This window comes from Rhinoderma darwinii, unplaced genomic scaffold (genome assembly GCF_050947455.1).
Source record: "Rhinoderma darwinii isolate aRhiDar2 unplaced genomic scaffold, aRhiDar2.hap1 Scaffold_3896, whole genome shotgun sequence".
Taxonomy (NCBI): domain Eukaryota; kingdom Metazoa; phylum Chordata; class Amphibia; order Anura; family Rhinodermatidae; genus Rhinoderma; species Rhinoderma darwinii.
Genome location: NW_027463522.1, coordinates 27,347 through 46,930, shown reverse-complemented (window position 1 = coordinate 46,930; position 19,584 = coordinate 27,347). Strand labels below are relative to the sequence as shown.

Here is a 19,584-nt window from a genome sequence, read left to right as displayed (position 1 = left end):
GGCCCGTTCGGGTTATCGCTTCTCGGCCTTTTGGCTAAGATCAAGTGTAGTATCTGTTCTTATCAGTTTAATATCTGATACGTCCCCTATCTGGGGACCATATATTAAATGGATTTTTAGAACAGGGAGATGGAAATAGAGCTTGCTCTGTCCACTCCACGCATTGACCTGGTATTGCAGTATTTCCAGGACCGGTGCACCCTTTCCTTATGTGTTGACTAAAAGCAGATTCCAAAAGTGTTTTTTGTCTTTGCTATTGTTTCTGTCTTTCTGAAGGGATCTCCCCTTTTAATCCCATTATTTCAACACCTGTTGGACAATGCATGAGTGATAATGAGCTCATTGATTAAATGCAATTAATGAATAGATTGCCACCTCTTGTTGTGTGTCGTCTGTGTTTCTGTGTTTCCGGCATTTCACATTGGAACACCTCATTCACCTTCCTTGTCTTCTCTCCGCCCTCCCTTTTAGGTAAGTTAAAGAGCTGCACCTGAGCCAGCCACTGATTGATTGATTGATTGATTGATTGATTGATGCAGCACAACAGTCAAATAGTGGAGTGGAGTAGGGGAACAGCAAACAGCCAATAAAGCAGCCCGCCCGCTCGCCTGCCCGCCACAATGGACCTACCTGTGTACACTAGATGGATGTGATGGAATGTACTGTCGTCCCTACATTTCAAGAAGAAGTAAGAATTGCAGTTGCAACAAAGCCTTGCTTGCCTACAAAGAGAGCAGCAATTTGGATTTGTTACTATGTTACCTAGAAGAATAACAAACTGTGCAAGGATGGAGGTTGTAGGAGCAAGGAGAAGTTGTCTGTAAAGTTGGTGGATGCCTATTTTCCATTTTGCAGTCCCTTGTCTCCCTCTTGTGGCCTCCTGGAGGCAACTAGCTGTGCAAAAAAAAGACAGCCTGGCGGCCGGCTGTTGCAGTGTTGCCCTCTCAGGCAACACTGAGTGACTGACTGAGCCTCACCGTCTTATATAAAGTTCAGACGGAACTTTGCACGTGTCATAGTGGAGCCCTCAGGATTCCAGAGCCAGCTTTCTGACATCATAATGGGGCCTCAGAGATAAAAGCCTGGGCCCAGGCAGTGTTGGTCAGTGCTGCTCAGCAGGCAGCACTGGACTGGACTGGATTACAGCTGATACAAGGTGTGAAGGAACAAGGGGTGGCTGTGGGCATGCACTTGCTGCCGCTGCCAGTGTTTATCTGCATGGCAGCAGGGCATTTGGGCGTTGCCAGGAAGGCGTTTTTATGTAGATTCCTCCTCTTTCAGCACTGCATTGTGGTGCAAGCAAAAGAAGCAAATCCTGTCTGGCTTCCTCTCCGGCCTTTATTCACCTCCCGTGTAGCTGTGAGTGTGTGAGCCTGCAGGGCCCCATGGAATTGCCTAGAAGTAGGCTGAATCGCTGCAAGGGCTGAACAGCAGTATCGGGCAGGCTCGGGCAACGCGCGGCCCGTTCGGGTTATCGCTTCTCGGCCTTTTGGCTAAGATCAAGTGTAGTATCTGTTCTTATCAGTTTAATATCTGATACGTCCCCTATCTGGGGACCATATATTAAATGGATTTTTAGAACAGGGAGATGGAAATAGAGCTTGCTCTGTCCACTCCACGCATTGACCTGGTATTGCAGTATTTCCAGGACCGGTGCACCCTTTCCTTATGTGTTGACTAAAAGCAGATTCCAAAAGTGTTTTTTGTCTTTGCTATTGTTTCTGTCTTTCTGAAGGGATCTCCCCTTTTAATCCCATTATTTCAACACCTGTTGGACAATGCATGAGTGATAATGAGCTCATTGATTAAATGCAATTAATGAATAGATTGCCACCTCTTGTTGTGTGTCGTCTGTGTTTCTGTGTTTCCGGCATTTCACATTGGAACACCTCATTCACCTTCCTTGTCTTCTCTCCGCCCTCCCTTTTAGGTAAGTTAAAGAGCTGCACCTGAGCCAGCCACTGATTGATTGATTGATTGATTGATTGATTGATTGATTGATTGATTGATTGATTGATTGATGCAGCACAACAGTCAAATAGTGGAGTGGAGTAGGGGAACAGCAAACAGCCAATAAAGCAGCCCGCCCGCTCGCCTGCCCGCCACAATGGACCTACCTGTGTACACTAGATGGATGTGATGGAATGTACTGTCGTCCCTACATTTCAAGAAGAAGTAAGAATTGCAGTTGCAACAAAGCCTTGCTTGCCTACAAAGAGAGCAGCAATTTGGATTTGTTACTATGTTACCTAGAAGAATAACAAACTGTGCAAGGATGGAGGTTGTAGGAGCAAGGAGAAGTTGTCTGTAAAGTTGGTGGATGCCTATTTTCCATTTTGCAGTCCCTTGTCTCCCTCTTGTGGCCTCCTGGAGGCAACTAGCTGTGCAAAAAAAAGACAGCCTGGCGGCCGGCTGTTGCAGTGTTGCCCTCTCAGGCAACACTGAGTGACTGACTGAGCCTCACCGTCTTATATAAAGTTCAGACGGAACTTTGCACGTGTCATAGTGGAGCCCTCAGGATTCCAGAGCCAGCTTTCTGACATCATAATGGGGCCTCAGAGATAAAAGCCTGGGCCCAGGCAGTGTTGGTCAGTGCTGCTCAGCAGGCAGCACTGGACTGGACTGGATTACAGCTGATACAAGGTGTGAAGGAACAAGGGGTGGCTGTGGGCATGCACTTGCTGCCGCTGCCAGTGTTTATCTGCATGGCAGCAGGGCATTTGGGCGTTGCCAGGAAGGCGTTTTTATGTAGATTCCTCCTCTTTCAGCACTGCATTGTGGTGCAAGCAAAAGAAGCAAATCCTGTCTGGCTTCCTCTCCGGCCTTTATTCACCTCCCGTGTAGCTGTGAGTGTGTGAGCCTGCAGGGCCCCATGGAATTGCCTAGAAGTAGGCTGAATCGCTGCAAGGGCTGAACAGCAGTATCGGGCAGGCTCGGGCAACGCGCGGCCCGTTCGGGTTATCGCTTCTCGGCCTTTTGGCTAAGATCAAGTGTAGTATCTGTTCTTATCAGTTTAATATCTGATACGTCCCCTATCTGGGGACCATATATTAAATGGATTTTTAGAACAGGGAGATGGAAATAGAGCTTGCTCTGTCCACTCCACGCATTGACCTGGTATTGCAGTATTTCCAGGACCGGTGCACCCTTTCCTTATGTGTTGACTAAAAGCAGATTCCAAAAGTGTTTTTTGTCTTTGCTATTGTTTCTGTCTTTCTGAAGGGATCTCCCCTTTTAATCCCATTATTTCAACACCTGTTGGACAATGCATGAGTGATAATGAGCTCATTGATTAAATGCAATTAATGAATAGATTGCCACCTCTTGTTGTGTGTCGTCTGTGTTTCTGTGTTTCCGGCATTTCACATTGGAACACCTCATTCACCTTCCTTGTCTTCTCTCCGCCCTCCCTTTTAGGTAAGTTAAAGAGCTGCACCTGAGCCAGCCACTGATTGATTGATTGATTGATTGATTGATTGATTGATTGATTGATTGATGCAGCACAACAGTCAAATAGTGGAGTGGAGTAGGGGAACAGCAAACAGCCAATAAAGCAGCCCGCCCGCTCGCCTGCCCGCCACAATGGACCTACCTGTGTACACTAGATGGATGTGATGGAATGTACTGTCGTCCCTACATTTCAAGAAGAAGTAAGAATTGCAGTTGCAACAAAGCCTTGCTTGCCTACAAAGAGAGCAGCAATTTGGATTTGTTACTATGTTACCTAGAAGAATAACAAACTGTGCAAGGATGGAGGTTGTAGGAGCAAGGAGAAGTTGTCTGTAAAGTTGGTGGATGCCTATTTTCCATTTTGCAGTCCCTTGTCTCCCTCTTGTGGCCTCCTGGAGGCAACTAGCTGTGCAAAAAAAAGACAGCCTGGCGGCCGGCTGTTGCAGTGTTGCCCTCTCAGGCAACACTGAGTGACTGACTGAGCCTCACCGTCTTATATAAAGTTCAGACGGAACTTTGCACGTGTCATAGTGGAGCCCTCAGGATTCCAGAGCCAGCTTTCTGACATCATAATGGGGCCTCAGAGATAAAAGCCTGGGCCCAGGCAGTGTTGGTCAGTGCTGCTCAGCAGGCAGCACTGGACTGGACTGGATTACAGCTGATACAAGGTGTGAAGGAACAAGGGGTGGCTGTGGGCATGCACTTGCTGCCGCTGCCAGTGTTTATCTGCATGGCAGCAGGGCATTTGGGCGTTGCCAGGAAGGCGTTTTTATGTAGATTCCTCCTCTTTCAGCACTGCATTGTGGTGCAAGCAAAAGAAGCAAATCCTGCCTGGCTTCCTCTCCGGCCTTTATTCACCTCCCGTGTAGCTGTGAGTGTGTGAGCCTGCAGGGCCCCATGGAATTGCCTAGAAGTAGGCTGAATCGCTGCAAGGGCTGAACAGCAGTATCGGGCAGGCTCGGGCAACGCGCGGCCCGTTCGGGTTATCGCTTCTCGGCCTTTTGGCTAAGATCAAGTGTAGTATCTGTTCTTATCAGTTTAATATCTGATACGTCCCCTATCTGGGGACCATATATTAAATGTATTTTTAGAACAGGGAGATGGAAATAGAGCTTGCTCTGTCCACTCCACGCATTGACCTGGTATTGCAGTATTTCCAGGACCGGTGCACCCTTTCCTTATGTGTTGACTAAAAGCAGATTCCAAAAGTGTTTTTTGTCTTTGCTATTGTTTCTGTCTTTCTGAAGGGATCTCCCCTTTTAATCCCATTATTTCAACACCTGTTGGACAATGCATGAGTGATAATGAGCTCATTGATTAAATGCAATTAATGAATAGATTGCCACCTCTTGTTGTGTGTCGTCTGTGTTTCTGTGTTTCCGGCATTTCACATTGGAACACCTCATTCACCTTCCTTGTCTTCTCTCCGCCCTCCCTTTTAGGTAAGTTAAAGAGCTGCACCTGAGCCAGCCACTGATTGATTGATTGATTGATTGATTGATTGATTGATTGATTGATTGATTGATGCAGCACAACAGTCAAATAGTGGAGTGGAGTAGGGGAACAGCAAACAGCCAATAAAGCAGCCCGCCCGCTCGCCTGCCCGCCACAATGGACCTACCTGTGTACACTAGATGGATGTGATGGAATGTACTGTCGTCCCTACATTTCAAGAAGAAGTAAGAATTGCAGTTGCAACAAAGCCTTGCTTGCCTACAAAGAGAGCAGCAATTTGGATTTGTTACTATGTTACCTAGAAGAATAACAAACTGTGCAAGGATGGAGGTTGTAGGAGCAAGGAGAAGTTGTCTGTAAAGTTGGTGGATGCCTATTTTCCATTTTGCAGTCCCTTGTCTCCCTCTTGTGGCCTCCTGGAGGCAACTAGCTGTGCAAAAAAAAGACAGCCTGGCGGCCGGCTGTTGCAGTGTTGCCCTCTCAGGCAACACTGAGTGACTGACTGAGCCTCACCGTCTTATATAAAGTTCAGACGGAACTTTGCACGTGTCATAGTGGAGCCCTCAGGATTCCAGAGCCAGCTTTCTGACATCATAATGGGGCCTCAGAGATAAAAGCCTGGGCCCAGGCAGTGTTGGTCAGTGCTGCTCAGCAGGCAGCACTGGACTGGACTGGATTACAGCTGATACAAGGTGTGAAGGAACAAGGGGTGGCTGTGGGCATGCACTTGCTGCCGCTGCCAGTGTTTATCTGCATGGCAGCAGGGCATTTGGGCGTTGCCAGGAAGGCGTTTTTATGTAGATTCCTCCTCTTTCAGCACTGCATTGTGGTGCAAGCAAAAGAAGCAAATCCTGTCTGGCTTCCTCTCCGGCCTTTATTCACCTCCCGTGTAGCTGTGAGTGTGTGAGCCTGCAGGGCCCCATGGAATTGCCTAGAAGTAGGCTGAATCGCTGCAAGGGCTGAACAGCAGTATCGGGCAGGCTCGGGCAACGCGCGGCCCGTTCGGGTTATCGCTTCTCGGCCTTTTGGCTAAGATCAAGTGTAGTATCTGTTCTTATCAGTTTAATATCTGATACGTCCCCTATCTGGGGACCATATATTAAATGGATTTTTAGAACAGGGAGATGGAAATAGAGCTTGCTCTGTCCACTCCACGCATTGACCTGGTATTGCAGTATTTCCAGGACCGGTGCACCCTTTCCTTATGTGTTGACTAAAAGCAGATTCCAAAAGTGTTTTTTGTCTTTGCTATTGTTTCTGTCTTTCTGAAGGGATCTCCCCTTTTAATCCCATTATTTCAACACCTGTTGGACAATGCATGAGTGATAATGAGCTCATTGATTAAATGCAATTAATGAATAGATTGCCACCTCTTGTTGTGTGTCGTCTGTGTTTCTGTGTTTCCGGCATTTCACATTGGAACACCTCATTCACCTTCCTTGTCTTCTCTCCGCCCTCCCTTTTAGGTAAGTTAAAGAGCTGCACCTGAGCCAGCCACTGATTGATTGATTGATTGATTGATTGATTGATTGATTGATTGATTGATTGATGCAGCACAACAGTCAAATAGTGGAGTGGAGTAGGGGAACAGCAAACAGCCAATAAAGCAGCCCGCCCGCTCGCCTGCCCGCCACAATGGACCTACCTGTGTACACTAGATGGATGTGATGGAATGTACTGTCGTCCCTACATTTCAAGAAGAAGTAAGAATTGCAGTTGCAACAAAGCCTTGCTTGCCTACAAAGAGAGCAGCAATTTGGATTTGTTACTATGTTACCTAGAAGAATAACAAACTGTGCAAGGATGGAGGTTGTAGGAGCAAGGAGAAGTTGTCTGTAAAGTTGGTGGATGCCTATTTTCCATTTTGCAGTCCCTTGTCTCCCTCTTGTGGCCTCCTGGAGGCAACTAGCTGTGCAAAAAAAAGACAGCCTGGCGGCCGGCTGTTGCAGTGTTGCCCTCTCAGGCAACACTGAGTGACTGACTGAGCCTCACTGTCTTATATAAAGTTCAGACGGAACTTTGCACGTGTCATAGTGGAGCCCTCAGGATTCCAGAGCCAGCTTTCTGACATCATAATGGGGCCTCAGAGATAAAAGCCTGGGCCCAGGCAGTGTTGGTCAGTGCTGCTCAGCAGGCAGCACTGGACTGGACTGGATTACAGCTGATACAAGGTGTGAAGGAACAAGGGGTGGCTGTGGGCATGCACTTGCTGCCGCTGCCAGTGTTTATCTGCATGGCAGCAGGGCATTTGGGCGTTGCCAGGAAGGCGTTTTTATGTAGATTCCTCCTCTTTCAGCACTGCATTGTGGTGCAAGCAAAAGAAGCAAATCCTGTCTGGCTTCCTCTCCGGCCTTTATTCACCTCCCGTGTAGCTGTGAGTGTGTGAGCCTGCAGGGCCCCATGGAATTGCCTAGAAGTAGGCTGAATCGCTGCAAGGGCTGAACAGCAGTATCGGGCAGGCTCGGGCAACGCGCGGCCCGTTCGGGTTATCGCTTCTCGGCCTTTTGGCTAAGATCAAGTGTAGTATCTGTTCTTATCAGTTTAATATCTGATACGTCCCCTATCTGGGGACCATATATTAAATGGATTTTTAGAACAGGGAGATGGAAATAGAGCTTGCTCTGTCCACTCCACGCATTGACCTGGTATTGCAGTATTTCCAGGACCGGTGCACCCTTTCCTTATGTGTTGACTAAAAGCAGATTCCAAAAGTGTTTTTTGTCTTTGCTATTGTTTCTGTCTTTCTGAAGGGATCTCCCCTTTTAATCCCATTATTTCAACACCTGTTGGACAATGCATGAGTGATAATGAGCTCATTGATTAAATGCAATTAATGAATAGATTGCCACCTCTTGTTGTGTGTCGTCTGTGTTTCTGTGTTTCCGGCATTTCACATTGGAACACCTCATTCACCTTCCTTGTCTTCTCTCCGCCCTCCCTTTTAGGTAAGTTAAAGAGCTGCACCTGAGCCAGCCACTGATTGATTGATTGATTGATTGATTGATTGATTGATTGATTGATTGATGCAGCACAACAGTCAAATAGTGGAGTGGAGTAGGGGAACAGCAAACAGCCAATAAAGCAGCCCGCCCGCTCGCCTGCCCGCCACAATGGACCTACCTGTGTACACTAGATGGATGTGATGGAATGTACTGTCGTCCCTACATTTCAAGAAGAAGTAAGAATTGCAGTTGCAACAAAGCCTTGCTTGCCTACAAAGAGAGCAGCAATTTGGATTTGTTACTATGTTACCTAGAAGAATAACAAACTGTGCAAGGATGGAGGTTGTAGGAGCAAGGAGAAGTTGTCTGTAAAGTTGGTGGATGCCTATTTTCCATTTTGCAGTCCCTTGTCTCCCTCTTGTGGCCTCCTGGAGGCAACTAGCTGTGCAAAAAAAAGACAGCCTGGCGGCCGGCTGTTGCAGTGTTGCCCTCTCAGGCAACACTGAGTGACTGACTGAGCCTCACCGTCTTATATAAAGTTCAGACGGAACTTTGCACGTGTCATAGTGGAGCCCTCAGGATTCCAGAGCCAGCTTTCTGACATCATAATGGGGCCTCAGAGATAAAAGCCTGGGCCCAGGCAGTGTTGGTCAGTGCTGCTCAGCAGGCAGCACTGGACTGGACTGGATTACAGCTGATACAAGGTGTGAAGGAACAAGGGGTGGCTGTGGGCATGCACTTGCTGCCGCTGCCAGTGTTTATCTGCATGGCAGCAGGGCATTTGGGCGTTGCCAGGAAGGCGTTTTTATGTAGATTCCTCCTCTTTCAGCACTGCATTGTGGTGCAAGCAAAAGAAGCAAATCCTGTCTGGCTTCCTCTCCGGCCTTTATTCACCTCCCGTGTAGCTGTGAGTGTGTGAGCCTGCAGGGCCCCATGGAATTGCCTAGAAGTAGGCTGAATCGCTGCAAGGGCTGAACAGCAGTATCGGGCAGGCTCGGGCAACGCGCGGCCCGTTCGGGTTATCGCTTCTCGGCCTTTTGGCTAAGATCAAGTGTAGTATCTGTTCTTATCAGTTTAATATCTGATACGTCCCCTATCTGGGGACCATATATTAAATGGATTTTTAGAACAGGGAGATGGAAATAGAGCTTGCTCTGTCCACTCCACGCATTGACCTGGTATTGCAGTATTTCCAGGACCGGTGCACCCTTTCCTTATGTGTTGACTAAAAGCAGATTCCAAAAGTGTTTTTTGTCTTTGCTATTGTTTCTGTCTTTCTGAAGGGATCTCCCCTTTTAATCCCATTATTTCAACACCTGTTGGACAATGCATGAGTGATAATGAGCTCATTGATTAAATGCAATTAATGAATAGATTGCCACCTCTTGTTGTGTGTCGTCTGTGTTTCTGTGTTTCCGGCATTTCACATTGGAACACCTCATTCACCTTCCTTGTCTTCTCTCCGCCCTCCCTTTTAGGTAAGTTAAAGAGCTGCACCTGAGCCAGCCACTGATGATTGATTGATTGATTGATTGATTGATTGATTGATTGATTGATTGATGCAGCACAACAGTCAAATAGTGGAGTGGAGTAGGGGAACAGCAAACAGCCAATAAAGCAGCCTGCCCGCTCGCCTGCCCGCTCGCCTGCCCGCCACAATGGACCTACCTGTGTACACTAGATGGATGTGATGGAATGTACTGTCGTCCCTACATTTCAAGAAGAAGTAAGAATTGCAGTTGCAACAAAGCCTTGCTTGCCTACAAAGAGAGCAGCAATTTGGATTTGTTACTATGTTACCTAGAAGAATAACAAACTGTGCAAGGATGGAGGTTGTAGGAGCAAGGAGAAGTTGTCTGTAAAGTTGGTGGATGCCTATTTTCCATTTTGCAGTCCCTTGTCTCCCTCTTGTGGCCTCCTGGAGGCAACTAGCTGTGCAAAAAAAAGACAGCCTGGCGGCCGGCTGTTGCAGTGTTGCCCTCTCAGGCAACACTGAGTGACTGACTGAGCCTCACCGTCTTATATAAAGTTCAGACGGAACTTTGCACGTGTCATAGTGGAGCCCTCAGGATTCCAGAGCCAGCTTTCTGACATCATAATGGGGCCTCAGAGATAAAAGCCTGGGCCCAGGCAGTGTTGGTCAGTGCTGCTCAGCAGGCAGCACTGGACTGGACTGGATTACAGCTGATACAAGGTGTGAAGGAACAAGGGGTGGCTGTGGGCATGCACTTGCTGCCGCTGCCAGTGTTTATCTGCATGGCAGCAGGGCATTTGGGCGTTGCCAGGAAGGCGTTTTTATGTAGATTCCTCCTCTTTCAGCACTGCATTGTGGTGCAAGCAAAAGAAGCAAATCCTGTCTGGCTTCCTCTCCGGCCTTTATTCACCTCCCGTGTAGCTGTGAGTGTGTGAGCCTGCAGGGCCCCATGGAATTGCCTAGAAGTAGGCTGAATCGCTGCAAGGGCTGAACAGCAGTATCGGGCAGGCTCGGGCAACGCGCGGCCCGTTCGGGTTATCGCTTCTCGGCCTTTTGGCTAAGATCAAGTGTAGTATCTGTTCTTATCAGTTTAATATCTGATACGTCCCCTATCTGGGGACCATATATTAAATGGATTTTTAGAACAGGGAGATGGAAATAGAGCTTGCTCTGTCCACTCCACGCATTGACCTGGTATTGCAGTATTTCCAGGACCGGTGCACCCTTTCCTTATGTGTTGACTAAAAGCAGATTCCAAAAGTGTTTTTTGTCTTTGCTATTGTTTCTGTCTTTCTGAAGGGATCTCCCCTTTTAATCCCATTATTTCAACACCTGTTGGACAATGCATGAGTGATAATGAGCTCATTGATTAAATGCAATTAATGAATAGATTGCCACCTCTTGTTGTGTGTCGTCTGTGTTTCTGTGTTTCCGGCATTTCACATTGGAACACCTCATTCACCTTCCTTGTCTTCTCTCCGCCCTCCCTTTTAGGTAAGTTAAAGAGCTGCACCTGAGCCAGCCACTGATTGATTGATTGATTGATTGATTGATTGATTGATTGATTGATTGATTGATTGATGCAGCACAACAGTCAAATAGTGGAGTGGAGTAGGGGAACAGCAAACAGCCAATAAAGCAGCCCGCCCGCTCGCCTGCCCGCCACAATGGACCTACCTGTGTACACTAGATGGATGTGATGGAATGTACTGTCGTCCCTACATTTCAAGAAGAAGTAAGAATTGCAGTTGCAACAAAGCCTTGCTTGCCTACAAAGAGAGCAGCAATTTGGATTTGTTACTATGTTACCTAGAAGAATAACAAACTGTGCAAGGATGGAGGTTGTAGGAGCAAGGAGAAGTTGTCTGTAAAGTTGGTGGATGCCTATTTTCCATTTTGCAGTCCCTTGTCTCCCTCTTGTGGCCTCCTGGAGGCAACTAGCTGTGCAAAAAAAAGACAGCCTGGCGGCCGGCTGTTGCAGTGTTGCCCTCTCAGGCAACACTGAGTGACTGACTGAGCCTCACCGTCTTATATAAAGTTCAGACGGAACTTTGCACGTGTCATAGTGGAGCCCTCAGGATTCCAGAGCCAGCTTTCTGACATCATAATGGGGCCTCAGAGATAAAAGCCTGGGCCCAGGCAGTGTTGGTCAGTGCTGCTCAGCAGGCAGCACTGGACTGGACTGGATTACAGCTGATACAAGGTGTGAAGGAACAAGGGGTGGCTGTGGGCATGCACTTGCTGCCGCTGCCAGTGTTTATCTGCATGGCAGCAGGGCATTTGGGCGTTGCCAGGAAGGCGTTTTTATGTAGATTCCTCCTCTTTCAGCACTGCATTGTGGTGCAAGCAAAAGAAGCAAATCCTGTCTGGCTTCCTCTCCGGCCTTTATTCACCTCCCGTGTAGCTGTGAGTGTGTGAGCCTGCAGGGCCCCATGGAATTGCCTAGAAGTAGGCTGAATCGCTGCAAGGGCTGAACAGCAGTATCGGGCAGGCTCGGGCAACGCGCGGCCCGTTCGGGTTATCGCTTCTCGGCCTTTTGGCTAAGATCAAGTGTAGTATCTGTTCTTATCAGTTTAATATCTGATACGTCCCCTATCTGGGGACCATATATTAAATGGATTTTTAGAACAGGGAGATGGAAATAGAGCTTGCTCTGTCCACTCCACGCATTGACCTGGTATTGCAGTATTTCCAGGACCGGTGCACCCTTTCCTTATGTGTTGACTAAAAGCAGATTCCAAAAGTGTTTTTTGTCTTTGCTATTGTTTCTGTCTTTCTGAAGGGATCTCCCCTTTTAATCCCATTATTTCAACACCTGTTGGACAATGCATGAGTGATAATGAGCTCATTGATTAAATGCAATTAATGAATAGATTGCCACCTCTTGTTGTGTGTCGTCTGTGTTTCTGTGTTTCCGGCATTTCACATTGGAACACCTCATTCACCTTCCTTGTCTTCTCTCCGCCCTCCCTTTTAGGTAAGTTAAAGAGCTGCACCTGAGCCAGCCACTGATTGATTGATTGATTGATTGATTGATTGATTGATTGATGCAGCACAACAGTCAAATAGTGGAGTGGAGTAGGGGAACAGCAAACAGCCAATAAAGCAGCCTGCCCGCTCGCCTGCCCGCCACAATGGACCTACCTGTGTACACTAGATGGATGTGATGGAATGTACTGTCGTCCCTACATTTCAAGAAGAAGTAAGAATTGCAGTTGCAACAAAGCCTTGCTTGCCTACAAAGAGAGCAGCAATTTGGATTTGTTACTATGTTACCTAGAAGAATAACAAACTGTGCAAGGATGGAGGTTGTAGGAGCAAGGAGAAGTTGTCTGTAAAGTTGGTGGATGCCTATTTTCCATTTTGCAGTCCCTTGTCTCCCTCTTGTGGCCTCCTGGAGGCAACTAGCTGTGCAAAAAAAAGACAGCCTGGCGGCCGGCTGTTGCAGTGTTGCCCTCTCAGGCAACACTGAGTGACTGACTGAGCCTCACCGTCTTATATAAAGTTCAGACGGAACTTTGCACGTGTCATAGTGGAGCCCTCAGGATTCCAGAGCCAGCTTTCTGACATCATAATGGGGCCTCAGAGATAAAAGCCTGGGCCCAGGCAGTGTTGGTCAGTGCTGCTCAGCAGGCAGCACTGGACTGGACTGGATTACAGCTGATACAAGGTGTGAAGGAACAAGGGGTGGCTGTGGGCATGCACTTGCTGCCGCTGCCAGTGTTTATCTGCATGGCAGCAGGGCATTTGGGCGTTGCCAGGAAGGCGTTTTTATGTAGATTCCTCCTCTTTCAGCACTGCATTGTGGTGCAAGCAAAAGAAGCAAATCCTGTCTGGCTTCCTCTCCGGCCTTTATTCACCTCCCGTGTAGCTGTGAGTGTGTGAGCCTGCAGGGCCCCATGGAATTGCCTAGAAGTAGGCTGAATCGCTGCAAGGGCTGAACAGCAGTATCGGGCAGGCTCGGGCAACGCGCGGCCCGTTCGGGTTATCGCTTCTCGGCCTTTTGGCTAAGATCAAGTGTAGTATCTGTTCTTATCAGTTTAATATCTGATACGTCCCCTATCTGGGGACCATATATTAAATGGATTTTTAGAACAGGGAGATGGAAATAGAGCTTGCTCTGTCCACTCCACGCATTGACCTGGTATTGCAGTATTTCCAGGACCGGTGCACCCTTTCCTTATGTGTTGACTAAAAGCAGATTCCAAAAGTGTTTTTTGTCTTTGCTATTGTTTCTGTCTTTCTGAAGGGATCTCCCCTTTTAATCCCATTATTTCAACACCTGTTGGACAATGCATGAGTGATAATGAGCTCATTGATTAAATGCAATTAATGAATAGATTGCCACCTCTTGTTGTGTGTCGTCTGTGTTTCTGTGTTTCCGGCATTTCACATTGGAACACCTCATTCACCTTCCTTGTCTTCTCTCCGCCCTCCCTTTTAGGTAAGTTAAAGAGCTGCACCTGAGCCAGCCACTGATTGATTGATTGATTGATTGATTGATTGATTGATTGATTGCAGCACAACAGTCAAATAGTGGAGTGGAGTAGGGGAACAGCAAACAGCCAATAAAGCAGCCCGCCCGCTCGCCTGCCCGCCACAATGGACCTACCTGTGTACACTAGATGGATGTGATGGAATGTACTGTCGTCCCTACATTTCAAGAAGAAGTAAGAATTGCAGTTGCAACAAAGCCTTGCTTGCCTACAAAGAGAGCAGCAATTTGGATTTGTTACTATGTTACCTAGAAGAATAACAAACTGTGCAAGGATGGAGGTTGTAGGAGCAAGGAGAAGTTGTCTGTAAAGTTGGTGGATGCCTATTTTCCATTTTGCAGTCCCTTGTCTCCCTCTTGTGGCCTCCTGGAGGCAACTAGCTGTGCAAAAAAAAGACAGCCTGGCGGCCGGCTGTTGCAGTGTTGCCCTCTCAGGCAACACTGAGTGACTGACTGAGCCTCACCGTCTTATATAAAGTTCAGACGGAACTTTGCACGTGTCATAGTGGAGCCCTCAGGATTCCAGAGCCAGCTTTCTGACATCATAATGGGGCCTCAGAGATAAAAGCCTGGGCCCAGGCAGTGTTGGTCAGTGCTGCTCAGCAGGCAGCACTGGACTGGACTGGATTACAGCTGATACAAGGTGTGAAGGAACAAGGGGTGGCTGTGGGCATGCACTTGCTGCCGCTGCCAGTGTTTATCTGCATGGCAGCAGGGCATTTGGGCGTTGCCAGGAAGGCGTTTTTATGTAGATTCCTCCTCTTTCAGCACTGCATTGTGGTGCAAGCAAAAGAAGCAAATCCTGTCTGGCTTCCTCTCCGGCCTTTATTCACCTCCCGTGTAGCTGTGAGTGTGTGAGCCTGCAGGGCCCCATGGAATTGCCTAGAAGTAGGCTGAATCGCTGCAAGGGCTGAACAGCAGTATCGGGCAGGCTCGGGCAACGCGCGGCCCGTTCGGGTTATCGCTTCTCGGCCTTTTGGCTAAGATCAAGTGTAGTATCTGTTCTTATCAGTTTAATATCTGATACGTCCCCTATCTGGGGACCATATATTAAATGGATTTTTAGAACAGGGAGATGGAAATAGAGCTTGCTCTGTCCACTCCACGCATTGACCTGGTATTGCAGTATTTCCAGGACCGGTGCACCCTTTCCTTATGTGTTGACTAAAAGCAGATTCCAAAAGTGTTTTTTGTCTTTGCTATTGTTTCTGTCTTTCTGAAGGGATCTCCCCTTTTAATCCCATTATTTCAACACCTGTTGGACAATGCATGAGTGATAATGAGCTCATTGATTAAATGCAATTAATGAATAGATTGCCACCTCTTGTTGTGTGTCGTCTGTGTTTCTGTGTTTCCGGCATTTCACATTGGAACACCTCATTCACCTTCCTTGTCTTCTCTCCGCCCTCCCTTTTAGGTAAGTTAAAGAGCTGCACCTGAGCCAGCCACTGATTGATTGATTGATTGATTGATTGATTGATTGATTGATTGATGCAGCACAACAGTCAAATAGTGGAGTGGAGTAGGGGAACAGCAAACAGCCAATAAAGCAGCCCGCCCGCTCGCCTGCCCGCCACAATGGACCTACCTGTGTACTCTAGATGGATGTGATGGAATGTACTGTCGTCCCTACATTTCAAGAAGAAGTAAGAATTGCAGTTGCAACAAAGCCTTGCTTGCCTACAAAGAGAGCAGCAATTTGGATTTGTTACTATGTTACCTAGAAGAATAACAAACTGTGCAAGGATGGAGGTTGTAGGAGCAAGGAGAAGTTGTCTGTAAAGTTGGTGGATGCCTATTTTCCATTTTGCAGTCCCTTGTCTCCCTCTTGTGGCCTCCTGGAGGCAACTAGCTGTGCAAAAAAAAGACAGCCTGGCGGCCGGCTGTTGCAGTGTTGCCCTCTCAGGCAACACTGAGTGACTGACTGAGCCTCACCGTCTTATATAAAGTTCAGACGGAACTTTGCACGTGTCATAGTGGAGCCCTCAGGATTCCAGAGCCAGCTTTCTGACATCATAATGGGGCCTCAGAGATAAAAGCCTGGGCCCAGGCAGTGTTGGTCAGTGCTGCTCAGCAGGCAGCACTGGACTGGACTGGATTACAGCTGATACAAGGTGTGAAGGAACAAGGGGTGGCTGTGGGCATGCACTTGCTGCCGCTGCCAGTGTTTATCTGCATGGCAGCAGGGCATTTGGGCGTTGCCAGGAAGGCGTTTTTATGTAGATTCCTCCTCTTTCAGCACTGCATTGTGGTGCAAGCAAAAGAAGCAAATCCTGTCTGGCTTCCTCTCCGGCCTTTACTCACCTCCCGTGTAGCTGTGAGTGTGTGAGCCTGCAGGGCCCCATGGAATTGCCTAGAAGTAGGCTGAATCGCTGCAAGGGCTGAACAGCAGTATCGGGCAGGCTCGGGCAACGCGCGGCCCGTTCGGGTTATCGCTTCTCGGCCTTTTGGCTAAGATCAAGTGTTTCTTATCAGTTTAATATCTGATACGTCCCCTATCTGGGGACCATATATTAAATGGATTTTTAGAACAGGGAGATGGAAATAGAGCTTGCTCTGTCCACTCCACGCATTGACCTGGTATTGCAGTATTTCCAGGACCGGTGCACCCTTTCCTTATGTGTTGACTAAAAGCAGATTCCAAAAGTGTTTTTTGTCTTTGCTATTGTTTCTGTCTTTCTGAAGGGATCTCCCCTTTTAATCCCATTATTTCAACACCTGTTGGACAATGCATGAGTGATAATGAGCTCATTGATTAAATGCAATTAATGAATAGATTGCCACCTCTTGTTGTGTGTCGTCTGTGTTTCTGTGTTTCCGGCATTTCACATTGGAACACCTCATTCACCTTCCTTGTCTTCTCTCCGCCCTCCCTTTTAGGTAAGTTAAAGAGCTGCACCTGAGCCAGCCACTGATTGATTGATTGATTGATTGATTGATTGATTGATTGATTGATTGATGCAGCACAACAGTCAAATAGTGGAGTGGAGTAGGGGAACAGCAAACAGCCAATAAAGCAGCCCGCCCGCTCTCCTGCCCGCCACAATGGACCTACCTGTGTACACTAGATGGATGTGATGGAATGTACTGTCGTCCCTACATTTCAAGAAGAAGTAAGAATTGCAGTTGCAACAAAGCCTTGCTTGCCTACAAAGAGAGCAGCAATTTGGATTTGTTACTATGTTACCTAGAAGAATAACAAACTGTGCAAGGATGGAGGTTGTAGGAGCAAGGAGAAGTTGTCTGTAAAGTTGGTGGATGCCTATTTTCCATTTTGCAGTCCCTTGTCTCCCTCTTGTGGCCTCCTGGAGGCAACTAGCTGTGCAAAAAAAAGACAGCCTGGCGGCCGGCTGTTGCAGTGTTGCCCTCTCAGGCAACACTGAGTGACTGACTGAGCCTCACCGTCTTATATAAAGTTCAGACGGAACTTTGCACGTGTCATAGTGGAGCCCTCAGGATTCCAGAGCCAGCTTTCTGACATCATAATGGGGCCTCAGAGATAAAAGCCTGGGCCCAGGCAGTGTTGGTCAGTGCTGCTCAGCAGGCAGCACTGGACTGGACTGGATTACAGCTGATACAAGGTGTGAAGGAACAAGGGGTGGCTGTGGGCATGCACTTGCTGCCGCTGCCAGTGTTTATCTGCATGGCAGCAGGGCATTTGGGCGTTGCCAGGAAGGCGTTTTTATGTAGATTCCTCCTCTTTCAGCACTGCATTGTGGTGCAAGCAAAAGAAGCAAATCCTGTCTGGCTTCCTCTCCGGCCTTTATTCACCTCCCGTGTAGCTGTGAGTGTGTGAGCCTGCAGGGCCCCATGGAATTGCCTAGAAGTAGGCTGAATCGCTGCAAGGGCTGAACAGCAGTATCGGGCAGGCTCGGGCAACGCGCGGCCCGTTCGGGTTATCGCTTCTCGGCCTTTTGGCTAAGATCAAGTGTAGTATCTGTTCTTATCAGTTTAATATCTGATACGTCCCCTATCTGGGGACCATATATTAAATGGATTTTTAGAACAGGGAGATGGAAATAGAGCTTGCTCTGTCCACTCCACGCATTGACCTGGTATTGCAGTATTTCCAGGACCGGTGCACCCTTTCCTTATGTGTTGACTAAAAGCAGATTCCAAAAGTGTTTTTTGTCTTTGCTATTGTTTCTGTCTTTCTGAAGGGATCTCCCCTTTTAATCCCATTATTTCAACACCTGTTGGACAATGCATGAGTGATAATGAGCTCATTGATTAAATGCAATTAATGAATAGATTGCCACCTCTTGTTGTGTGTCGTCTGTGTTTCTGTGTTTCCGGCATTTCACATTGGAACACCTCATTCACCTTCCTTGTCTTCTCTCCGCCCTCCCTTTTAGGTAAGTTAAAGAGCTGCACCTGAGCCAGCCACTGATTGATTGATTGATTGATTGATTGATTGATTGATTGATTGATTGATTGATTGATTGATTGATTGATGCAGCACAACAGTCAAATAGTGGAGTGGAGTAGGGGAACAGCAAACAGCCAATAAAGCAGCCCGCCCGCTCGCCTGCCCGCCACAATGGACCTACCTGTGTACACTAGATGGATGTGATGGAATGTACTGTCGTCCCTACATTTCAAGAAGAAGTAAGAATTGCAGTTGCAACAAAGCCTTGCTTGCCTACAAAGAGAGCAGCAATTTGGATTTGTTACTATGTTACCTAGAAGAATAACAAACTGTGCAAGGATGGAGGTTGTAGGAGCAAGGAGAAGTTGTCTGTAAAGTTGGTGGATGCCTATTTTCCATTTTGCAGTCCCTTGTCTCCCTCTTGTGGCCTCCTGGAGGCAACTAGCTGTGCAAAAAAAAGACAGCCTGGCGGCCGGCTGTTGCAGTGTTGCCCTCTCAGGCAACACTGAGTGACTGACTGAGCCTCACCGTCTTATATAAAGTTCAGACGGAACTTTGCACGTGTCATAGTGGAGCCCTCAGGATTCCAGAGCCAGCTTTCTGACATCATAATGGGGCCTCAGAGATAAAAGCCTGGGCCCAGGCAGTGTTGGTCAGTGCTGCTCAGCAGGCAGCACTGGACTGGACTGGATTACAGCTGATACAAGGTGTGAAGGAACAAGGGGTGGCTGTGGGCATGCACTTGCTGCCGCTGCCAGTGTTTATCTGCATGGCAGCAGGGCATTTGGGCGTTGCCAGGAAGGCGTTTTTATGTAGATTCCTCCTCTTTCAGCACTGCATTGTGGTGCAAGCAAAAGAAGCAAATCCTGTCTGGCTTCCTCTCCGGCCTTTATTCACCTCCCGTGTAGCTGTGCGTGTGTGAGCCTGCAGGGCCCCATGGAATTGCCTAGAAGTAGGCTGAATCGCTGCAAGGGCTGAACAGCAGTATCGGGCAGGCTCGGGCAACGCGCGGCCCGTTCGGGTTATCGCTTCTCGGCCTTTTGGCTAAGATCAAGTGTAGTATCTGTTCTTATCAGTTTAATATCTGATACGTCCCCTATCTGGGGACCATATATTAAATGGATTTTTAGAACAGGGAGATGGAAATAGAGCTTGCTCTGTCCACTCCACGCATTGACCTGGTATTGCAGTATTTCCAGGACCGGTGCACCCTTTCCTTATGTGTTGACTAAAAGCAGATTCCAAAAGTGTTTTTTGTCTTTGCTATTGTTTCTGTCTTTCTGAAGGGATCTCCCCTTTTAATCCCATTATTTCAACACCTGTTGGACAATGCATGAGTGATAATGAGCTCATTGATTAAATGCAATTAATGAATAGATTGCCACCTCTTGTTGTGTGT

General features: G+C 47.7%; 14 non-coding genes across 14 annotated transcripts; all 14 read left to right on the top strand.

The window, feature by feature from the left end:
• Positions 1 to 14: 14 nt before the first annotated feature.
• Positions 15 to 205, top strand: LOC142708364 (U2 spliceosomal RNA). Its single transcript, XR_012868758.1, has one exon. It is a non-coding gene; the product is annotated as a U2 spliceosomal RNA (small nuclear RNA).
• A 1,268-nt stretch (positions 206 to 1,473) lies between these two features.
• Positions 1,474 to 1,664, top strand: LOC142708362 (U2 spliceosomal RNA). The gene has a single exon (XR_012868756.1). It is a non-coding gene; the product is annotated as a U2 spliceosomal RNA (small nuclear RNA).
• A 1,296-nt stretch (positions 1,665 to 2,960) lies between these two features.
• LOC142708361 (U2 spliceosomal RNA) lies at positions 2,961 to 3,151 on the top strand. Its single transcript, XR_012868755.1, has one exon. It is a non-coding gene; the product is annotated as a U2 spliceosomal RNA (small nuclear RNA).
• Positions 3,152 to 4,435: 1,284 nt separating this feature from the next.
• On the top strand, positions 4,436 to 4,626 carry LOC142708339 (U2 spliceosomal RNA). The gene has a single exon (XR_012868735.1). It is a non-coding gene; the product is annotated as a U2 spliceosomal RNA (small nuclear RNA).
• A 1,288-nt stretch (positions 4,627 to 5,914) lies between these two features.
• On the top strand, positions 5,915 to 6,105 carry LOC142708360 (U2 spliceosomal RNA). Its single transcript, XR_012868754.1, has one exon. It is a non-coding gene; the product is annotated as a U2 spliceosomal RNA (small nuclear RNA).
• Positions 6,106 to 7,393: 1,288 nt separating this feature from the next.
• LOC142708359 (U2 spliceosomal RNA) lies at positions 7,394 to 7,584 on the top strand. The gene has a single exon (XR_012868753.1). It is a non-coding gene; the product is annotated as a U2 spliceosomal RNA (small nuclear RNA).
• Positions 7,585 to 8,868: 1,284 nt separating this feature from the next.
• LOC142708358 (U2 spliceosomal RNA) lies at positions 8,869 to 9,059 on the top strand. Its single transcript, XR_012868752.1, has one exon. It is a non-coding gene; the product is annotated as a U2 spliceosomal RNA (small nuclear RNA).
• Positions 9,060 to 10,358: 1,299 nt separating this feature from the next.
• On the top strand, positions 10,359 to 10,549 carry LOC142708357 (U2 spliceosomal RNA). The gene has a single exon (XR_012868751.1). It is a non-coding gene; the product is annotated as a U2 spliceosomal RNA (small nuclear RNA).
• A 1,292-nt stretch (positions 10,550 to 11,841) lies between these two features.
• Positions 11,842 to 12,032, top strand: LOC142708356 (U2 spliceosomal RNA). The gene has a single exon (XR_012868750.1). It is a non-coding gene; the product is annotated as a U2 spliceosomal RNA (small nuclear RNA).
• A 1,276-nt stretch (positions 12,033 to 13,308) lies between these two features.
• LOC142708355 (U2 spliceosomal RNA) lies at positions 13,309 to 13,499 on the top strand. Its single transcript, XR_012868749.1, has one exon. It is a non-coding gene; the product is annotated as a U2 spliceosomal RNA (small nuclear RNA).
• A 1,277-nt stretch (positions 13,500 to 14,776) lies between these two features.
• On the top strand, positions 14,777 to 14,967 carry LOC142708353 (U2 spliceosomal RNA). Its single transcript, XR_012868748.1, has one exon. It is a non-coding gene; the product is annotated as a U2 spliceosomal RNA (small nuclear RNA).
• A 1,280-nt stretch (positions 14,968 to 16,247) lies between these two features.
• Positions 16,248 to 16,430, top strand: LOC142708391 (U2 spliceosomal RNA). Its single transcript, XR_012868782.1, has one exon. It is a non-coding gene; the product is annotated as a U2 spliceosomal RNA (small nuclear RNA).
• Positions 16,431 to 17,714: 1,284 nt separating this feature from the next.
• LOC142708352 (U2 spliceosomal RNA) lies at positions 17,715 to 17,905 on the top strand. Its single transcript, XR_012868747.1, has one exon. It is a non-coding gene; the product is annotated as a U2 spliceosomal RNA (small nuclear RNA).
• A 1,304-nt stretch (positions 17,906 to 19,209) lies between these two features.
• Positions 19,210 to 19,400, top strand: LOC142708350 (U2 spliceosomal RNA). Its single transcript, XR_012868745.1, has one exon. It is a non-coding gene; the product is annotated as a U2 spliceosomal RNA (small nuclear RNA).
• The last annotated feature ends 184 nt before the right edge of the window (positions 19,401 to 19,584 follow it).